Raw genomic sequence first — 21,638 nt, forward strand, 5'->3', positions numbered from 1 at the left:
TTTTTTTTTAAACTATCAAACTCGTGTTTTTTATAGCTCTTTAAAGTTACTTCATGTTGTGTATGTGTGGTTTTTATTATTATTTTTTATTTCTTTTTTTTCTATTTGGGTCCTGCAGAGGCAAGGTCCTCTTAACTGCACATGCAAGACTATCTCGCAAATACCTTTGAATTAGAAACATGTTTCAGATTTCTGCCTTTACTTTTCATATACATTTTGTTGCAAGAGGAGGGATTTGATGAGGCTGACGAGGAGGAAATTGTATCTGTGTCAACAAAACACAAGACTTACACAATATTTTGAAAATGGCATTTTCAACACTTTTTTGATATTGTATTTCCTATAATATGCAATGATGCTGGCTGTCAGCATTTTATATGAAGACCTTGTTAGAGCTGCGTTATTTAGATGCTCTTTGTGAGGCCTTTGAAAGTTTTGTGTGTGATAAAATAAATATTTTTATTTTTATATCAACGTTTTATGACCAAAATATGCCGCAGATCGCTGAGTCTTAAGGCATCAACACTTCACATCCTGAGGTAAACACTATGACAAAGGCCTGTGTTGATATATTAAACAATGATATCTATTCAGCTATTGGCAATTTCAGCTGGCTGAAATTTACTTTACCAGTTATTATGAATAAGTCAAATGTTCTTTTACTTTGATGAAGTAGTCTGCGCAACTACACCGCTGCCACTTGTTTTTAAAAAATGACTATATGAAGGATATAAAAAATTCACATATAATATTATCTGTTTCCAAGCCCTTATTGTGTAATCTGTATAGGTGTGTCTTTGGGCAAGTTCAGCCTCTTGAAACTGAAATTCAAATGACACTCTCAGATAGTTATCTTTTCATGTCTGGATTTCACCTCCTGTTCACAATATAACAAACATCTACATGACACTCTTGCAGTTTCAAGTTATCAGTGGTATACTTCAGGCTGGCTGTACTGATACTGATTATAGCAGCATGTAGTTTTGTTTGTCAGAGTACCATAGTACCATTTTCACTACGGCTGTGTTTACGTTGGGTTCATTCGGTTGTAGCACTATGATATCTGTATCATTTGAATAGTGGGTGTCAACGTTTTTTAGTATTTCAAAGCCCTTACACCGTCCTAACTGACACATGGCACCTGTATGACCCACTTGTCTATAAGTGCAGATCATTAAACCTAAAAGAAATCTTGGGACGCAGCAATGATGTAGGAACTGCAGAGTTTGTTTTTTTTAATCAAATTGTATCCTATTCAGCTTTTTTTTAGGACTTTTAACTATTCTCTAGAGCGTGCAACCATGTTCCCTTTTTAAAAAAAAATGCTTAACGCTTTTACAATTAAAAGCGTTAAGCATTTGGGCAATAAAACAATTAAAAAAACACTATAAATGTAGGAACAATTACCTGTACCTTCATTCTGGTAAAGTAAATAGCTGTCATAGTAAAATCAATACTTATTTCACTTCTATTTTCCTTAACCTCTTCCATGGCATGCATTTTTAATTTCTCTTTGATATTTGGGCATATTGGGACCCGATGAATGTAAAAACAAAGAATTATGTTGTTTCTGAGAAAAATGAGATCCACATATGAAGCTATTTGTTTAAAATTTTGATAGAACAGTGGCAGTATAATGTCCTCGTAAGTGGATATCAGGCCCTTGTAGAGCAAAAGTTAGTATTTTGGTCTTGACAGCCCAAAATGGGATGTCCACATACGTGGACGCCAGGTCCCAGGAGGTTAAATAAGTGTTTTATGTGTGTATCACTAACAGCTAAATGCAAACCACCAGTAACTACCTCAGTATTCATTACCCATCACCATAGTATCATTTTTATTAAGGAATTCATTATATTAGTTACTAGCTGACGTACTGATCATTTCTCTACAGTAATATGAATCAAAGGGCATTTGCTGACGTACCATATATTGAGCTATAAAAATAGGTCAGCATTCACTATCACTTCTACTCTCGGCTTCAGTCCTCTGTAACTCTAAACCAGCTCTCTGAGTCGACAGTTCCGTGAAGATAATGTTGGCAGCAAATCTGCAGGTAGGGAGCTAAGGTGCAAACAAAAACATTAGCAGCAGAAAGTTTGGAACCACTGTGCTCTTTGAAGTTTTGTTGTGGAAAGTTAAAGATTCCCTTGAATATTAGTCCCAACTTTGGCTTATTCTCAGTGGCTCATCATTGCGTGCTGTTATCGCCATGAAAGGCTTTAGTTCTAGGAACCACTTTGCTATTGTCAACATAGTCGGTGACCTGCATAGGAACCTCAGATAAATGTAAATATGCCACAGTACAGCATATACTGAGAACTGAAACGTATTGATTCTGGATTTTCCCTGTGCTCCGCTGCCTGAGTCACTCACTGATATTAAACCTCTCACTTCCTTTTTGAAGCCGCTTTGTTTACCAGCCAACATGCTATTTTTACAGGAGGCCTCTGTTTGCTCGCAGAATCGGTTTACTATTAAAAACAATGTGTTCTCTTAAGTGCGTATTTTGTTTAGAACAGCACAAATACCATTGTAACCTCTCATCTTATACTAGAAGTGCATCAGCGGAAAGACGTACTTGAAGCAGTAATTAAGGCTGGAAACTCTACTTCATCCCAGGCCACTCTGTTTGCACAAAAACAACCAAACAAACGAAATTCAGGCAGGTAATGCTCACAAAATTTTTTAGTTTGGCCATATTGCTTCAGAATCTATAGAAAATGAGAAAAACAAAACAATAATAATCAGTCAGTAATTAATTAACATTTAATTCAACACGTGAGTGAACAAGAAAAGTTAGTTGCCATAACTATTTGAAAGTAGGTCAATAGAAGCATCACTGAAGTAATTATGATTTTATGTGTGTTTATAAAGTTATCAGTAACTCATTTGGAGTTAAAATGATTATTCACAATACAATCATTTGTTAGCAACACCCTTAGTAGTGAGGTGCAATTTATTTGTCCACTATGTACACATGCCAGGAATGTTATTCCAATTAGTAAATAGAAAATATATGGGACTGACTGGAAGGTATTTATGGGTGTGTTTTTTCCTGTGGATAGTGTGGCAAGAGCACAGAGTTTATCTCGGTGTGTTCTGAGACTCATGCTTGTTTTATTACCACTGTTCACAGCAGGACAAAATGACCCTCGAGCTACGGGGAAATGTCCCAGTAGGCAGTCAGCCACTGCTTGTTACCATCTACAACTAACAGTTTTCTGAGTAAATAGTTCTAAATGCAAGTGAAACCAGACATTACATATTTTTTCAGATGTTGATGGCTGTACCCAAGTACCATCATGCACTGTGTGTCATTTTCAAAGTTAAACTTCCACAAAAAAAGGATGTGCTGCATTTTTGGTCAAGACAGAGGTCACTGGTAACATGAATCATTCAGCAGTTCTCTCTTCATGGAAAGGAAGCATTAGTATTAGATACACTTTAAAAACACAGTCTTAAAAATATTTTTTAATAATTAGATTTCAGTTCAGTTAGATTTATTTAGTGCGAAATTCACAACTATAGTCACCTCAAGCCTAAAGATTGAGGAGAATCCCCAGGAATCAGGTGATTCCCCTATGCGCAAGCACTTGCCCACAATGGGAAAAAAAGAGCTCTTTTAACGGGAAGAGGCCTCTTGCAGAACCAGGCTCAGGGAGGGGCGGCCATCTGCTGTAACTTGTTGGGGGATGAAGGGGAAAGAAGAGAGAAAAAGGAGGGCATAGAGAGATCACAAAAACACTCTGGGGGAAAACACAAACAAGGATTAACAAACGGTGTGATAAATGTTAAATGATAGAGTCGATAAATGTTAGTGCTACCTTGACAATCTAAAAAAAGGAATGATGAGATAATGCTATCGCACTTTTGAACATTTTGATGATGCTAATTAAATTTAAGGAGAAACTCTGAGGCCTTTTTCAAACTTATTCATTTTTCCTACATGTATATTTCACCTCTGACTCAACTATGGACCAAGAAATTATTACAAACCACTGGTAGCTTTCTGTAGTGAAATATTAGAGGGCCTTCTGCATTTGATTAGATATTTTCACAATACTCGACCTGTACTGGTTCAAAAATGAGCTCTCATCTTCTTCTTTCAGCTACTCTTTTTAGGGGTCTTTGATTTGGCAAAGATTTGATCCTGGATGCCCTTCCTGACAAAACTCCCCCCATTTGTCCAGGCTTGGGATCGTTACTAGGAATACACTGACTTGAGGTCCCCCTGTGGCTGGCTTATTTTAACAGCAAAAATATTATATTTAAATTTGGCCTGGGAGCTAAAAGTGAAATATTGTAGATATGTTTACTTTAAGTCTTGTGATTACAAAGCAAAGCAATGAAAAGGATCATGTCTGATGCCTCTCATTCACTTCTGTGAAATCAGGATGAATTCCCACCTTTCTGCTTTTTGGCTTAAAATTGCTGTTATTATGTGCATTTGATTTGCTCAGCATTTCACTGATATCTGCTTTGGATCCAGCATGGAAGGTGTTTGTGCCGTTGACAAAAAAAAACCTCCGGCCAACTCTGGTCGAGTTCACAAATTTCTTGGAGACCGGGTTAGATCTCCGTGATGGGATTATCCACCAAAACAGGTTTTACAAGATGAGCATTACTGTTATGCTTGCAAAAATTTGTTTGTGAAAGGTCAGTGAAAGACTTTGATCATACAGATCTGCAGATTGTGCTTAGTGACTCATTTAGCTGTATAGTGAATGCCACCAATTATGGTTCATTATCTTGGATAACATTTTTACTGATGGTTGACTAAGTGTCTTTTTGATGTGGGGGAGTCAAAACTTAAAATTCAGAAGTTTATAATCAGCTAATGTGTCGATTGTTTATCCTATCCTTTATTTTTCATTCTATAAAGCATCAGATAATATTTGGAAAAACTTTCATGAGTTGGTATCTTGTAGTTATAACTATTTTCACCTCTGTTTATTATTGTAATTGCAGCTTCAGATCAATGGGAGTTGGTTTATTGTTTTAAAGAGATACTGGTGGAGGTATAGCATACAAATGTGGAGCAGCTGAACTCGCCAAGCTCAGAGCCTTTTGGAAATTTGAAGTTTTTATATTTGTTGAGTGTTTCAATCTGGTGTGCTAACTTTAGCTACTGCTTTGCCTGCATATAAAAACGATCTGCTCATGTTAGTGTAGGAGGGCATGAGAACTCTTCACATTTGGTGTGAGGGCTGGACAGGAGTGCTCTTGGGTGCAGTTGATATCGTTAAACCACAATGTGTTGTTTTTCTGTTACTTTCGGTGTTAAATGTGGACTATTTAAGCTGTGGGTGTGGACGATTTGAAAGGCTGAAAGGGGTCTCAGTATGTAAGCTAATAAGTAATGGAATATTTTTTCTGCATCATGAGTTACATTTTTTACAATGTGTGCTGGTGATGAGTAAAGCACACATTGTAAAAAGTTTATTCCTCTATTGACTTCATTTTTTTTTATTTAGCACCAAATCACAACAACAGTTGCCTCAAGGCACTTTATATAGTAAGTTAGACCCTACAATAATACATACAGAGAAAAACCCAATAATCATATGAGCCCCTATGAGCAAGCACTTTGGCGACTGTGGGAAGGAAAAACTCCCTTTAAACAGGAAGAAACCTCCGGCAGAACCAGGCTCAGTGTTAAAATGTATATAGAACACTATTAGCAGCGATTCAGCTGATGATCTTGAAAGGAAAACTAATAATGCAGATTAGATATTTAAAGCTTTATTTTGCAGCATTTAGCCTTTATTTTGGACAGGGCAGACAGGAAAAAGTGGGAGAAGGAGAGCAGAGGAATGTAACGCAAAAAATAGTCCAGGGCAGAATTGAATCCAGGCCCCTGCATTAGTCTTTGAGCATATGGGTTACCTGCTCAAACCTCTCTGCTATCCCAGCACCCCATAGATTACATTTTATTCATTTAGGTTTTGTCAATTATCATCTGTAAATAGACAGCTTAGCTTTGTAAATAATAGCATGCTTGTTTCTACAGTCATGGCCTTCCAGCACTGGAAACACAGATGATTCATGCCTGTAAATATGATTTAGTCCAACTTTTTTGGGTCAGATTTTCTGCAAAAGCATCAAATAAAAACCTCGGTGGTCCTGTGAATTCAGAATAAGGAGTCAGGTTTGCTGGGGTTGTACTGCTGCAGTGTAGTTAGAGGAGCTCTGGTGTGTGTGAGTATGTGTAAAAAAACAAATTATCCTAACAACCACTCATCATCTAGTGTGCTGCATATTCTGCAACTAGTCATTTTAAATCTCTAAGTACAAAAAGAATTCATCAATGATTCAGTGCAGTATTTCTGCTATGAATTCTCGAGGGAAAACTGTGTCCTACTGTTGAAAATGTCACCACGTAAGGCCAAAACAAAGGAGGAACAGGATACAAAAGGATATAAATAGCGCTCCAAAGTTTTTAAATAATTCCTTTATAAATGAAAGATAGGAAGATATGAATATTAAAAGTTGACCGCCCACATCTGAGCTTCTTTCACCTTCTCTTTGTCTCTCACACATAAGCAGGCTTCATGTTTAGTTAAAACACACCCACACAAAAAGGGCTTTTTGCATTTGTCTGCTGTGTGTGGGATGACTTTTCAGACATGGTCTCATGTGTCAAACAATGCACTGACATGTGAATGGTGAGAAACTAAGTCAGAAGACTGTTGGCACAAAATGTTAAACCCGGGTTCCTATCACTTTCTCTCTGACCCATGTAGGAAGGTTAAGTGGTTAGAGATTGTTGTTTGTTTTAAATGAAAAAACAACAACAACAAACCTTTGTGTGATTTGGTGTGTGAGTTACTGGAACATCTCTAAAACCTGTGTACTATTTTCAGAGAAAGTCAGGTAGTCTGATCCAAGTGTGCGTGGTTTTCTGGAAATTATTTTTTTATAAAGATTTTATACGTGTATATTTTTTTTGGTACTCTGTCATCAGTTACTGCACCCATCACCCATGTACAGTGTTATTGGAACATGCATGCTTCACCTAATTATGAAACGATGTGTACTCATCCGGCATCTTTCAGTGGTTAAAATGTGAGAGACGATAAATTCCAGCAGTGAGGGCATCCTGGCGTCGCTCCAGAAAGTTTTAATTGCGCGTAGCAATGAAGACAGCGTCATTTCAGTTTTCCGTGAGAAAATTGCACGTAAATAACGGGTGCTTTGCACATGACAAATGCACGCGGCTCTTTCTGTACGGAAACTGTGTTTCTGAATTATAACTGTGCCGTGCGTGTGCGTATACCTCCACATAAACTTTGCACCATTCATACAGAGACGTTTATGAGTCAGCTGAAAGGACTGTGATATCATATTGCACCCTACAAAACGATAACATCAAAGAATTTGGGCAACATATTATTTAAGCTTTAATATTTTAAATGTTGCAAAATAAATCACGTTGTAAACACGGAACAGACTAAATATTTTTTTATAGCAATTCTGCTAGTATGATTGTATAATTGTGCATAATGGTGGTATATTGGCTTCTTGGATGGTTTAGTGTTGCTATGGTATATTACCGATGCTAGATTAAGGACAAAACTGACCAAATTTTTGTCCAGACAATTATATTCGGTGTATTTACATTAAAAAGCATATGTGTCACAGCAAATGCACACTTTAGAAGAAAACCTAGCGGCACTGAGATTCCAGAATTCCTAAGAACTTGGAAAAAACAAATGAGAAAACTAAATTAAGACATTTGTTTTATATTTAAACATCATTAAAAATGAAATATACCAATGTCTTTGTCTTACAGTTTGAGACTCTTTAGATAATATATCTGCTTGTTTTGAAAGCCGTGTTTCCAGGACTCAATTCTTTGAGGTGATATGCTAAAGTGGGGATTTTTTTATTTTGCAGGTCTAAGACGCAGGATTGAGAAACAGTTTCACCGCAGGACTATCAGACTGGTTTCCACCACATTCACCCATCCTGACAAGCGGTGGGGAAACCACCCCAGCAAAGCTCATCTGGTAGGAGTGCACACATTTGTAAACTACTGTACTTGGCAGTCTGATTAGTGCCTTGTTGAAAATATCAAATATGTTTATCTGATTTTAATCCTTCGCTATTCCTACTGTGTGTCGGCAATGCATATTACACGCATGGATTATATAGTTGCGAGTGTAGTCAAGATCAAACATGGGAAACTCCTGACCCTAAGTTAAAGTGATTTATACACCTACCTGACATTACCCTATTTTGTCGAAGTCTGCTCATCTCCAGCTCGCACTTGCAGACAATGTGAGCACTAGAGCTAGGAGTAATTTCATTTCATCTCACCAGTTCTGTGATATTGTTATATTTTGCCTAAATTAGTAAAAGCTGTAGTTCATTAGTCATTTAGGGTATCAAAAGTCCTCCAACAATGTCTCTCAGTTTCTGTATGCAGATTACAGCAGGGCAATGCAGTGATTCCTTCTGTGTGTGCTTTTGAGCAACACCAAACCTTATCTCTAGTGCCTGCTGATATTCTATTTCAACAAACTCCTGCATAGAGTTTAAAATAGTGCAAATACAGTGTGGAGCAGAGAGCCTGTGTGCCTTCTTCAAGACTGGCTGAAAAAAATTATAGTACGACCAACATAAATCTGCTTTCTTCACACTAAGCAAAGGGACAAAACACATCCAGTACTGTGTATAATATGAAAAATTAAACGTATGGAGAAACATTAAAGAAATGATGTTACTCCATCTGTATTTTAGTCAATTCGACGTTGCTGGTGGACTGTTAGTGGGACTGCAGCAGCTCAGATTAATTAACTAAAGTGGACTCTGTTCATTCATCAGCGTGTTAATGGTCAATATTGTAAACGTCAAGGTGTCAGATGGAGGGACAAAAAAAATGCAACTCTCGCAGTATGTGTGTAAAATACATCTGTGTGTTTTCATAGAGACTATCCAGAAACCGAGGCAGTCTCTGTGACATAAATATGAAACTGGTAATAATTTTAAGGAATATTTCCAAAAAAAGGTGAAAGTTGAATCGAAAAAAAAGAGCAGCAAGTAAGAAAAACTACAAATTTATTTGAGATCGTATAATAAGTTTCTTTGTAGTGCCAAATGTAAGTAAACCTATTTGTCAAAGAAAGGGAAAAAATGTCTTTCTGGAACTCCCATAAACATAACTGATTATAAAACTGTGATTATTTGTGCTGGATTACTGTGATTTGTCCCACCAGCCACAACACGTTTGCACCTTTATCACAGTAATTTTAAGTGTGATTAAGTGGGGAGTGTGTGACAATAGCAGCTCATTTTTTCCTGACAGTTTGTTGGAAGGATTGCATAAGGAAGCATAACATATCAAGTATAAGAGGCTTGCTTGTAGATTTTAATCTCATGTCTCTTACAAAGACTGTTGGCAAAACTGCTAAATTGGTTACTGCAGTCAAAAACAAATGCAAGAATAGATAATCACATCTGAAAATGAATAAAGGGCACTTTACATATTAAGGTAAAGATCTAGAGAGAAGTCCAGTTTTGTGACCACGAGATAAATGTCCTTAGTTTTGCAAACCATTCCATGATAGCTGGATAACTTTCTGTTGGATCGAGACCCTGCATTGTGCTCACTTCACTCACCTTGGATCATAAAGACAGAAATACAAGACAAGGAAGGAAATACAAACAAGATTGCTTTGCAACTACGTCAAGTAGTAATTAGGCTGTCGCATTTGGGGGAACAGTGTTATTGTGTCCAAAGTTATAGTATGGCATAAGTTTAACTGTACTGTTAATCGGAGGTCTAACAATGGAAAACAGGTGCCAGAAATGGTGCAGCTGTACAATAATCATTCCCTGAATATTAATGTGAAATAGCCTGTAAATGATGTTACATTCTGTTAACATAATTTGCATTATTTTAACAGATTTGATTCAACTGCACAGTTGTAGTGAGATCAGCATTAAGTTAGAAATGTTGCTTTAGTCACAATAGTTAGAATAAAGTACACTACACAGAGACCAGTCCCTGGGGTTTGGTCAGTATTGTGTTTTTAATTCTTTTAAATGAAAAGTGAAAATTGAATGCAGACCTGCAAAGCCTTATTCTGACAGCCACATAATTTAATTAGCCAACTCTCTTCAGGGTGAGTGCGTGAGAGCAAGTGTAGTATGATGGTTTCCAGTCTTCACTCTTCCACACGCACAGATGTGCAAACATGGCTGTGTTTGCATCACTTAAGAGGACACTGGCACACTTCCTGGAGACTCGCCCCAACCATAACCACTACTTACCTTAAACCAAGCCTTCTCCCCGAAATTAATTTACATCTACAGGAGACTTATTTTTCCTTACTAATAGTTAGCGGAGTCCCTACATTGTGATTGTGTAAACTGATTTTATGACTCTACAAAATGACTAATGCAAGTATACATGCACCCAATAAGCAAAAAAGTAGCAGATGTTATAGATTTTCCCTCTTGTGCAAAACAGCCTCTATTCCTTCACTTGTTTTGACAGCTGTGTGCATGTGTGTATGTGTGTGTGTGTGTGTGCATAACCATATCACAATTTGTGGTAAATGTCCCAACTCTCTCGTTCTGGTCTCTGGCTGAGCCATTTATCTCCACATCCATCTTTCGAGTCAGCAAGTGAACTCCTTTTTCTGTAAAAATGTAAGCGGAAAGCAAGTCCAGTGGAAAATAAATCACTCACTCCTGCTCTATTAGCAGAGTACTTATAGACTCACATAGACATACAGTAATTAAGCGATTGCATTATTTTTGTAGTTTCAACTGGAAAATTATGAAATAAGACATTTACAGTCACTATGCACAAGTGCACAGTCTCATTACAGTATCTCACTAGCCCTTTGTGTAGATATTAAAATATACTTATTAGCTAAAACAAAATGTGACTGACTCTCAGCACTTAAGAAACATATTGTGAAATAAAACCAGGGCTAGTTTAATGCAAATAAAATCATAGAAATTATGTTTTTTTGTTACGTTTTCAATCAATACAAAATAAAAGTGAACATCAAGGACTGTGCTCATGTGTGTGTTGTAAATCAACCAAGCAAACAGGCTTTTTTTGACAGGATTGTTGTTTTCAAAGCTCTGAGCTGTGTTAAATGTTATGTGGTTTCTCTGCACTGTTGTAGGCGGCTTTTGCTTCATTTGATCACAAGGGATCAGTAAGCCAACTTAAAATGTTGATTTGTTTTGCTGCATGCTCTATGACGATGGGCATCTCTGAGCTCTGAAAGCTTGCCTCATTGCTAGTTTGAACATTAATAGTAGTTTTTCTTCATGTGCTTTCCAGTGTTTGCATATATATACACACCTTACTTTATTAACTGCCTATGGTGTGTGTTCTTAGCCAAATTAGACACATTTATTAGGAAGTAAAATTGAGAGATACGGACACAAAAGGAAAACAATTTGCCAGAGAGGACTGACAGGAGGATAACTTATCCACTGCACAAGTTCCTTGTTTTCACCTTTGATCTCCAGCCAATTCATACATCTGGTGTTAAGTACTCTGAAACCTGCTTATCGCTGATGCAGGTTTCCAATTTATCAAAAGTGACAATAAGAGAACAAATTCATTCATCCATCAAGCTGCTTCATCTCCTTCCACCGATAATGAATAGAGTGATTTAACTGAGAAATCCCATGGTATAACCTTTGATCTTTAACCAGTAAGCAATTTGTGTTAACACTCACAGGCTGCACATAATAAATTAAAAGTGAACATCAGTTAGCTTCAGTTGCCCAACCTTCAATCCAAATCTGAAAGTGCAAGAAAATCCCTTCTTCCTTTAGTGTGTCAGCCCTCACAGAAAAAACACAGTATATTTGTTACACTGTAAACACCTAGCTGTCATAGCAGTACTGCAGATGGTGCTGTATACTGGAAAATTATGTGGATTCCTCTTTGGAACATTATGTCCTTGCATCATTTTGTTTTTTCTGTTTTGTTTACAGTTTCTGGACCCTGAATCTTTCTGACTTCAATAAAAAAAAGTCTAAATAGAACTTATCATTTACATTGACAGTATGCAGCCAGTTATGGCCACCAGTGAATGTCGGCCGTGTCTTGGGAGGCAGATGGGACTGTATGCTAATGAGAAGGTTAGTGCTGAAGTGTCCTTGGGCAAAATACTGAACCCCAAAACTGCCCCCTACATCTGTCTGAGCGTAGGTAAGCATGATAGTTAGAAAGTGCTTAAAGGTAACCACTCCCTATATTGAGAGATACGACAGATGTTACTTTTCTTTCATGAAATATATCAAAACCTAATGAGGTTAGAATTAGAACAATTACGCTTGTCTGTCTGGAACAGCTCTTAAAAAAACAGCCCCAGAAATGGAATCGCTCAGGAGCTCTCATGACACATTTTTTTATGTTGCATTTCTGGATTTAGAGCACGTGTCGTGTAGATTTCTGTTCTCATCTTGTATTTGATCTGTTTTTGGGGGCCAGTGAGTTTTTTTTCTTCCTTTCACGGGATTTATTTATTTATTTATTTTTGTTATTTCTTTGCAGTTTACTTCTCTTTGGCTATCTTGGTTTAAAAGCAAAGACTAAATTAGTACAGATACATTTCTTTTTTATCTCCCAAGATCATGAATAACAGGCAGAGAAAAGCTGTTGCACTTCAGTTCTCACTGTAAATGGAACTTAGTCTTCATATGCAACAAAACTGCACAAATTTCCTGCTCTTTTTGTCAAAAACACAAAAAAAGCTTTAAGCTTTGCTAAAATTTATCTTCCTTGAAAGAGAGAGGGCTACAGCTCCATACAAGGTGCATGGAAAAGAGCACAAAGTCTGAAGAGGTTAAAGCTCCAGCAGTGCTTTTAATATAAAGAACAGCTTCAGTGCATTTCGGCTTAATCGAGCACTGACATTGTTCTTTAAAAGTAAAATAACTTGTATCCTAAGAAAATTCTGTCATGGCTCCTGGGTCATTGACTCAGTATTTTGAGATTGTTCTCTTATTTCAGTTAAGATTTTTCTTATCTATGATATTCAGTGTGCTTACAATTATGTTTGGATTTTGTGCTTGAGTTCTAGTTTCCTGAATAGAATAGAATAGAATAATCCTTTAATTGTCCCACAAGGGGAAATTTGGTTGTATCAGCAGCAAAAACACACATATACAAACAGAACAGAAACAAAATTTTTACATATTCACATCATGGACAATAGTTACCAAAGTTTGAGTTGATGTTTTTTTTTATTAGCATTCTGCTTTGGGTAATTTGGTATAGTGTCTTGTTATTTTTCGTAGCCTTCCCTCAGTGTAGGAGTTCTAATGTTTCATTGTTTCCTTATTTTGCCAGTCCCTCATCTTCAGTTTTGTGGTTCCTTGTCTTGTTAGTTAGATTCTCTTCACCCGTGCCTCGTTTTCCACAGCCGTGTCCTCTCCTCAGATACTTTGTGTGTATTTAAGCCTTCAATTTTCCTCAGTTCCTTGTCGTGTTCTCCTACATGCTCTGTGCGCCTTTCTTCTGTGGTTTCCCTTTTGACTCTAGGGTTGCACTTCTAGCTCCAGCTTAGTTTCGCATTTCCTTGAGTCCCAGTCTCATGAGTTTACCTTTACTCTGCATACTGGGTACTAAATCTGCCTAATGCACATCATATCGGGACAAATTCAATCTGCTGTCACATCAATAACAAACACACAAAAGGCATCAATTTAAAGATACAAATTCTTAATTTAAAAGCAGTGCCTTTGGTTTTATCGCATCAAAAAAAAAAAGTGTCAAGATGAACACTAAACTTAATTTTCTTAATGATTCATTTGGCAATCTGTCAAAACTGAAACCTTTCATATTTAAAAGTTAGAAAGCACAGCAATGATGCCATTAAATGAACTGATTAACATTTATTTATTTATTCATAGAGAGATGTGATATTGTTAAATATCTTAACACATTCAGTTTCATTTTGATAAATGCACTCAGTAGAGGGCTAAATGCAGATCCACTAAAGCAAACAGGGAAGACAAAGCACCCACTCATCCATCAGACTGGTTAATCTAGTCCTGTACCTTCAGTAAATTATTCATCAAACTTGTGTTTTTGTCCTGAAAGAAAAGGATCACTGGAGTGAACGGGCACTCCCGTTGTATACCGCTTTCTTCAAAAAGTTGTTTACTTTTGAGGAGAAGCAGATTGTGGTTAAAGTGCTGCGAGTGTGAGCAGTTTGAGCTCTGGGGCTATTGTACAAATTAGTAAGGGTATTTATATAACGGATATAAAACACGATGTTTTTTCTCAGTGTCCTGAGATCCGACCTTATGCAGCTACGCTTTTGACAATAATCTCAAACCCTAAAAATGCAGCTTGTAGTAGAAATGAAATGTCTTTCACAGCAATACCGAGTCTGAAACTAAGTGGGTCTCCACTTTAAAAGGGCAACAGACTAATTTATCTCCTTAGCTCTTAGCAGAATGATTAACAGCATCACCAAAGCAAAAAAAATTTCTAGCCGTCCGGCCTGTAGTTGGTGCAGTGTGAGGAGAAAGGGTGGGTTATAAATGGAAGACTGTAATTTATCTTGTTGCACGTCTTACAAAGTCTTTAATCACAGTGTTCACCTATGGTACTTTAAGATGGCTAAAGACATTCATCCTCAGGAGGAGATCCTGTCAGTTAGGGGACAACTGTAGAGATTTGTCTTAATAATGTGGTTGTGTACACTTTGTATACTGTGTCTGTTTTATATTGTGCAAACTTACATAAGAGAGCTCAGTTTCCGGGGATTTTAGCTGTGTCGTTTCTCCCAAAACTAATTTTAAATAAAAGCCAAGAGCAGAACATTTATAGTTGTGTAAAATGCTAGTAGCGGCTGCTCTTTAAACATAGTGTGCAGAGACGAGCAGGAAATACAAATGATTACATTATTTGTGAAAAAAAAAAAAAAACAGGTGATTTTAGAAATTCCTTGCTGCAAGTGGATCTGTATTAGAAAACATGTATTTCTTGCTGAAATAAGACATAAATTAACAAAAATAGTAAAAATAATAAATGAACTGGAGACTGGAAACATGAATGACGAGTCTTAATGATCAGCATGTTGTGTTAAAAAGTAACCTCAATCAAACAGAAAACATATGGTTCATCCTCAGTTAAAACACTTGCAACTAAGCATAAGGTTTCCAAAAAATTCATCTGCTAAAGGCCTTAAGCGTAAATGTCTGCTAACAACTTTCATCTTTTTCCATCTTTTCCACTGATCCACAAAGCTAGGTTTCCTATTGTCTGTTGTGTAGCCAAAACTGTAAGGCTCTTTCTTCAGATGGAGCCACAGAAACACTTTGTTTTAGTCTGTTTAGACTGTGCAGACAGGGTCCATTGTGACTTAGACAGCAACCGTCATCCTAATAATTAGCCTTAAAACTAAATCTGATATGGTAAATTCTGTTTAAGCAAGTACAAGTTTCAAAAACTTTAACCTTGACCACACATGCATTAAACTTTGTTTTTAATTATAAAAAAGTACTTATTATTTTAACAACTCCAAAGTTAGAGCGTGACATTCAATGTCAGGCCTGTAATATTTTACTGACTATAATTTAACTGTATTTCTTGGCAGAGATTATACTTGTATGCTCAATGGGGTGTTATAAGATTGTGTAACAGAAGAAATAACCACCAATTTATAATTGGTTAATGCCTTTGACTTAGAAGCTCACAGTGAGCGTTCACTGGTGCAGACTGTTTCCTCTATATTGAGGTTCTTTTGAACCAATAGTTTATGCAACAGTTTTTCTTTTTAGACGTCTAGGCTAATAACTTAGACCTCACCTGCTTCAGAGCTGGTAAGGCTTGTGAGAAGTCTCAGATAAATTAAGGATGAACAAGCTAATCTGTTAGATTAAATGGTCAGGGTAAAGGTAGCTATCCAAACTTTTCTCCAGGTTCCAAATATTAGTGGAATACACACACGCACAACCTATAAGCAGATTGCCAGCGTATTATGCCTAGTAGTCTGGACAAACTGGCGTAAACATGAAAATGAATAGATGATGGGAGGATATCTTTGAAAAGTGAGTGTCTTTTTAATTATTTTCATGTCCAAACCTAACTTCTCTAATTGCTGAGGCTTTGTCTGTGGAAAAAGGAAGGAAAAAGAAACGACATACACCAATAAGTTTAATAAGAGTGGAGAATCATCTCTGGATCTCTGGATTGTGAATTACATTGTATTTTTAGTCATGATCACAGCCCAATTTTTCCTTTGTTTTGATCATCGTTGCCGTGTGTGTGTGTGTGTGTGTGTGTGTGTGTGTGTGTGTGTGTGTGTGTGTGTGGAGCCAAAGTGGGAAGCTACAGAGATGTTGGACAATTTGACACAGATGTTTCTGTGAATTTATAAACACTAGGTTGTAGTAAAGAAATAACATCCACTACATTTGCAGTCCAGTTGTTTTTTTTGTCTAGACTTGTGTTTGTGTTTGCAAAGGCGGTACTTATCTACTCTAAGTGCACAGAAGCACAGAAGCTCACTTTTCCTGAAGTTTGAAAAAGTTAAGTCTCCTAACTTTGCTAATGACTACATACGAAAAAGGACAGTTGAGAACGAAACATTTTAGAGATCAAATTGTGCGGTAGCCTACGTTTCAGTGGCATAATTTAGCTTTATACATAGCTCATAAAATGATACATTTCATAAACTTTTGTGAACTCTACAGACATGTCTAAAGATTAAAAACCTACAAACTTTAAACTGTATACTTTCTGATAAAGAACTTTGCATGTCTTTATGCTGTTCAGTTCTAGTATCTAAAAAGGAAATATGAGCAGAGCGTCACTCCCAACGTTTCACATACAGTCACAGTTTACTGCACTGGGCTTGGGATCAATTTTTAGCATGCAGGAGTAGTTGTTGTCAAGTATATTTTTGGGTGAAAAATTTTGAATAGGTGTATATTAGATCTTTTTATATATGTAATTGAAATTAATTTCAGCATTATAGTAGGTTAATATACTAAAACAACAGTCTACAGAATATTGCCAAAGGATATGTGTCATAAAGCGCAGACTGAACAGAATCAGAAACGGAGCAGCCCTGGGTTCCTCGGCGGCAGATATTCAGATACCTTCCAGTTCTCTTCCTTACTTCCTACTACTACTTCCTTATGTGGCTCAAACACTGATAAGTCTCCTTATGAGGCCTCGCGATGCTATGCGTCAATAGCCCGTGAGAAAAGCCTGAGGGTGCAGGTGCTCTGTCTGCCACTGTGTTCAGAGCTGTATGTGGATTACTCTTGTGTAATATCATCACACGCACACACAAGCACACCGTTCGCCTGAGACGGATTCTATTCACTCGAATTTGAAACGCTCCGTGTGAGATAAATGCAACATTTCTAAAATATGCGAGCAATCGCTGTGACCAAGATTCTTGTGCTTGACACAATGAGATACCTTCCTTTCGTGTTTTATGTACACCTTTTAACAAAATACTCTGATTAACTAAAGAATATGGAGTAAATAATAATGAAGGTAAAAATCAACACACTCATAAAATATTCAACATAAATCTAACTAGTTCTAATGATTAAATGTGGTCAGAAAACAAAATGAAATAGCAAGTAAAACTTAAACTGGTTAGTAATATTCCTCCTGCTGTTGAGTCGCAAATTGAAGAGATGATTCAGCCGCCACTCTGGTTAAAAGGGAGTAGGCTTCTGCGTTCAGATGTTGGAGACACTTACAGCTTTGATATGAATTTGATTTGAATGTCAGCCTGATACATACATTACTATGCACCAACCATCATCAGTAATGCAGTGTGTAGTAGCCCGAGAAAGAGCTCAGAGTTATAAAAAAAGATGCTGCTATTTAAGCAGTCCTGTGAATTGTTTGATGAAGTTCTTTTCACAACAACAGTTGTGAAGTGGTAGTAAATAAATCTAGTAGCGCTTTATAAATAGATTGATTTTTGATGAATTTAAAAATGTTGTCAGTGTGGTATCAGTTGAGAGGGAGACATGCCCTCATCTCCTAGGATTTGTAAGTCTAACTAAGACATTTGATCCTTCAAAGGAAAATTTCCAAAGGCTTTTTAGAAAATAATCAGACGTTGAGCATGAACATAACTCAAAATGTGTAATTGTAATTGAAGTCAGCAAATGCAACTCAGGTTGTGCTGCATATAACGAGAATGCACATGTGGTGCCAACAAGTGCTGTAGTGTGTGCTGTAGCTAACTTATAAGGGTTTATTCTAAAACATTTATTTTTGATGTTGGAAAATGTATTGTGATTGTGATTGTGTTGCATTGTGTGCTTTTCTAACTACAGTACTAATGATGCCTAATAATATCAGATGACCGCTTAATGCAGCGTCTCCTTATGTTTTAACAGTTTCTTTATGTCTTTTCCTACACTTAGGATCATTTCCATGTTTTCCATGTCTTGCCCTGCATCCTAACAATATTTTTCTCTGGGTTTGTTCCAGTTGAGATGTTGCTGAGGCACTTTGTGGTTATGACTTCATCATCATGAGATGGAAAGGCTGGTGACTGCAGGCAGCTACAGAAGAGGTGGTGCTGTGTTGTGGTTTGCAGCTGCTGGTTCTTGGCAAAATAAATTGCACTGTGGAGATGCCTCAGGGAATTATTTGCTCAAAGGTTGAAAGGATGAACAAAAAAAGGAATTCAAGAGATATTTGTGATTCACACTGTTTGTCTGTAGTTGTGACTTAGATGTATCTCCGATCAAATTTCGTAATCGATGGAGAAACTTTTTAAAAAAAAATATTTATTTATTATTTTTAATCAGAAATATTGTTTTACACCAGCGATTAAGTTCCACAGTTTAAGGACTAACTGGTCTGGTTGACTGACACTGCTGAGTAACACTACAGTGTTTTAAAACCATTAACAGGCTGCCATTCATGGGGCGAGTGGGCTTCATGGCTATTGTCACACATTACAACCATGTAGTAAAATTTTAAAAAGTCATTATTGCTGAGAACATGTCATTCATCAGAAATGTGCACACATTTTACATGACAGGAACTGTTTTTTCCCCACTTCTCCTGAAATATACTACATCAGGAAAAAATGGTTTTTACCCTAAAATTCCCATGTTTTGTGCAGGGTTTTGAAAAATTTTCCACTAATCCGTCCTGAGTCATAGGTATGACTTCAGCAATGTTAGGGAACTTCTTTAGATGGTGTTAAAGAGCTTAACAGGCGCCTCCTTGTAGGAATGCAATGACTCCACTTCTGTTTGGAGACACCCCAGACCTAAAGAGCTCCTCTTTTCTGTGTTTTAAGAGAAAGACATACTCCTCTCTTTTCTACTTTTTAAATGTATCCATACTCTGGCATTCATAGGAATTGGCATTAACACGAGTGGATAGAAACTACGTGAAAAGTGAGTCATGCCTAGAAAACCCTGACCCTAGAAAATGTTGATATACACTGGTTTATTCCCTTAACTATATAAAGATTGGTGCCTGGAATTTTTTTTCTGCATGTGTAAGATTTGTAACATGTAACATTTCCATTCTACAACATGAAGTGGGAAGACTACATGTAGTCTTGTACCTACAATTGTGAATTTCAAGGCCTGATGTGGATGCTTGTCTCACCTACTTTTTCCTTGTACTTGTTTTGCTCTGATTAATTAATAAACTAATTATTCTAGCCTATGGAATTTATACATTTGGCTGTTAATTATTAAAAAAGAAGCATACACTATTTTTATGGGCAAATTAATAATCTAAAAGAAGCTTTGACAAATCAACACTTTTAATAGTCAATTAATAGTCAATATATGACCCCACCCCCCTCCACACACACACATAAAAACAAAAAACAAAAACCCCATGAAAAACATACGACTTGGTTTAGTTTGACCTCTGTTACATTGAGGCAGTGATATTTGAGTGCTGAGCAGGAAGCAGGTTCTCATAGCCGTGTCTTTTTCCCCATGTTGAAAATGATGGCACAGAATGTAAGATTGTAATGTATGAAGTACCAAGGAAATTTTGCTATGAAATAAAAAAATTAAATAAAATGCAGTTTTTCTTAAGAGTCGTGGAGTTTTCAGGTATCATGTTTAGGAAATGCTTCAGTGAAGTGACACTTTTTAAAGCAAGTGGGTGATTGATCGGTGAACTGAGGAGTTTAATGTGGCATTCAGGTTCAGGTGTAATTTCTCGCACAATATGCCGATCAGTATGGTACATGCAAAAGAGTGGACAGGAAAAGAGCTCAGTTTGTTCATATGGGTAATGCAGACAAAAAAATACATTTGCAGTGTGTGTGTGTGTGTGTTTGTGTATTGTAAAAGGAACCGTGTAAACCTAAAAGAGGGACAAAGACCAAAGAAGGAAGAGTGCATGTGAAAAAGAGAAAGACAAAGTGGTGAGAGAGGGCGTATATCTTTAGCTGCCTATAAAGCTCTGCGTGCTTCTCATTTTAGGCAGAAGTGAATCCTGGCTGTAAGAAATGATGACAATACACTAATAAAGCATCTCAAACTGAGGAACTTGTCTGTTGTGTTTGTTGGTACTTTAAGGAGCCACAGTTCACATTTCAATAGAAGATGTTCACATTGTGTATATTTCGTTTTGTTCATTCAGTTCACATTCCTTTTTCAGTTTGTTTTAACTGGACTGGCAAGTATAACTGGAAAGGAAAGAATAACTGAGATGTTTACTACAAATTGGGTATCTCTTTCCTGATCTATTAAAATATTTATGATGACAAAGCTTCAACTGGATAGGTGGCACACGTTAATGTGAATATCAGTGTTATTCAGGGAGTGTTGCTTCCTCTTGGCTAGGACATAGAGTGCAATTGTTGACAGCTTCAAATGTAAACCGTTTTCTCACACTTTTAGATGGACACTTTGGCTCCCAAATATAGACTCTTTTTTTTGTTTACAGCATTAGCACTTAGATCAATTGAACTACAAGTGACACGATTATCTCAATTCTTTTCCTGGACCATGAACTGACTTGTGAAAATAAACAAAGTGTTGTTTTGGTTTTTGTACAGATTATTTTACAGATAGATTATGACGATCATTTTCGTTATTATTATTATTAGCTATTTTTGTTGGCATTGTCATCACCACCACCTGTGCTTATAGATATATGTAAACCACCACCTCCTGTGCTGATTTTTAATGTTAAAAACACAAGTATTTAATAAAAACTATAAAAATGAGGTGGGACGTCGGACATGCCAAAACAATCACACAACAGTTTTACAATTACCAGTGAACTACAAGTGAGATTAATATGATTAGTTTGAGCCAAATATGCATCCATAAACTTTCAAAATCTCAGTATAAAGCATTATTTCTTGAAAAATCTTTCAGCTATCTCTTCTGGAGTCCTGGAAAAACTCACACCTGAGTGCCCCTTTATTCTATAGTGTTCATTTGCTCTTCAGTGTTCTTCAAAGCTGTTGAGATCATACAAAACTGCTTAAAAGGTCAGATCACTAAATGGTTTGAAGGTACTTCACCTCAGTAGGTCAAAGGTCATTTAGCTCGGTGATGTGTAGCTAACATCTGCCTGCTACTTATTTCACTTCAAGTTTTTACAAGGTGCTAATTGTGTGCAACCAGTACTATTCTAAATGCATGAGAATGTCATCATGTCATTTCCGTAGCTA

General features: G+C 36.8%; 1 protein-coding gene across 1 annotated transcript in view; it reads left to right on the forward strand.

The window, feature by feature from the left end:
- The window catches only part of anapc1 (anaphase promoting complex subunit 1), a 155,367-nt gene extending 135,533 nt beyond the window's left edge, over positions 1–19,834 (forward strand). Inside the window, exon 55 of the mRNA XM_085183667.1 lies at positions 7,900–19,834. The gene's annotated coding sequence lies outside the window, so the exon portion shown is untranslated. The remainder of the gene's footprint in view (positions 1–7,899) is intronic.
- Positions 19,835–21,638: the final 1,804 nt, after the last annotated feature.

This window comes from Neolamprologus multifasciatus, chromosome 13 (genome assembly GCF_963576455.1).
Source record: "Neolamprologus multifasciatus chromosome 13, fNeoMul1.2, whole genome shotgun sequence".
Classification (NCBI taxonomy): Eukaryota; Metazoa; Chordata; class Actinopteri; order Cichliformes; family Cichlidae; genus Neolamprologus; species Neolamprologus multifasciatus.